This window comes from Octopus bimaculoides, chromosome 7 (genome assembly GCF_001194135.2).
Source record: "Octopus bimaculoides isolate UCB-OBI-ISO-001 chromosome 7, ASM119413v2, whole genome shotgun sequence".
Classification (NCBI taxonomy): Eukaryota; Metazoa; Mollusca; class Cephalopoda; order Octopoda; family Octopodidae; genus Octopus; species Octopus bimaculoides.
This window is the reverse complement of record NC_068987.1, coordinates 78,177,224-78,178,753: the sequence shown is the minus strand read 5'-3', so window position 1 is coordinate 78,178,753 and position 1,530 is coordinate 78,177,224.

The window sequence follows — 1,530 nt, the reverse complement described above, 5'->3', positions numbered from 1 at the left end:
TTTAAGCATATATATATATATATATATATGTGTGTGTGTGTGTGTGTGTGTGTGTGTGTGTGTGTGTGTGTGTGTGTGTGTGTGTATTCATGTTCATTTTGTGTGTGTGGATTGGTAGGTATGTATTTATGTGTAGTATTTGTTCTGATTCTCTGAGGTTTATGTTCAAATTTTGCCGAGGTTTACTTTGTCTTTCAGCTATTGAGGACTCATTATTATTATTATCATTATTATTATTATTATTATTATTATTATTATTATTATTATTATTATTATTATTATTATTATTGTTATTATTATTATTATTATTATTATTATTATTATTATTATTATTATTATTATTATTGTTATTATTGTTATTAATGTTTTTGTTGCTGTTGTTGTTGTGTATTTGCACATACAAGTATACACAAGTATGTGCATATACGCACTCACACGTATATAGCTACATATGTGAGGCTTAGAAATAAGTGCTGGGGTCGATTTATTCAACTAAATCCTTCTGGACGGTGCCCCAGCATGGCCAGAGCCAAATGACTGAAACAAGGAAATGGTAAACCTGATATAAATTTCTCTGTGTGTGTGTGTGTGTGTGTGTGTGTGTGTGTGTGTGTGTGTGTGTGTGTGTGTGTGTGTGTGTGTGTGTGTGTATGTGTGTGTGTGTACATGCACGCGGACATACATATTCGTGTATAATTATAGTGCTAAATTGATAAACAGATAGACAGACAGATAGATAGATAGATACATAGAGAGAGAGAGAGAGAGAGAGAGAGAGAGAGAGAGAGAGAAAGAGATTCATTATCGCTGTTGCTGTTTAGCCCCAGCTATCACTAACCCTGCTTATGCAGATGCAAGTTATACGGCTTAACGAGCCATGTAGTAGCACGTCTCATTCACTAACTAAACGCAAACTATTATACTTAACCAAGACATATCTATTGTTTTTAATTCAAATTTCATTTTCCTTTTAATCACTACAATATAATGCCGTAAGTCTGGTCATCCTGCTTATCCTACACAATGCAGTCTTGAATTGTTGTGTGTAACTCTGGTTGTTGTTAGTCACGGCGCAAGCAGGCGATGACAACAGAACTGCAGTGAGACAGTTTCTTTCTACCGCGCCTGTTGCTGGATCTGTACAACATGCCATAGTGTTTGAAGGCTTGTCAGGCGAGGTCGCTTATATCATTTTATATTTAAAAATCATGTTATTGCGCTGGGTCTAATCACTGAACTGTGAAAATATTTTAGGCATTCAGTCCAATCATATTGAAATTATTTTTACATTTTACTCTAATGCATATCTTAAGTAAATTTATTGATCCATTAGTTCCCTGGGTCTTACACTGTGTATGCGTGCGTGCGCGCGCACGTGCATGTGTGTGTGTGTGTGTGTGTGTAAAACCAAAGTGTATGCACACACATCGCTAACTTATAGCCTTACAACATTTCTTCTGATCCCAAACAGTGCTGGCTTGGGACCTCTTTAAAATATCCGTATGGTTAAGCCCCTTATGAGCCATGTAT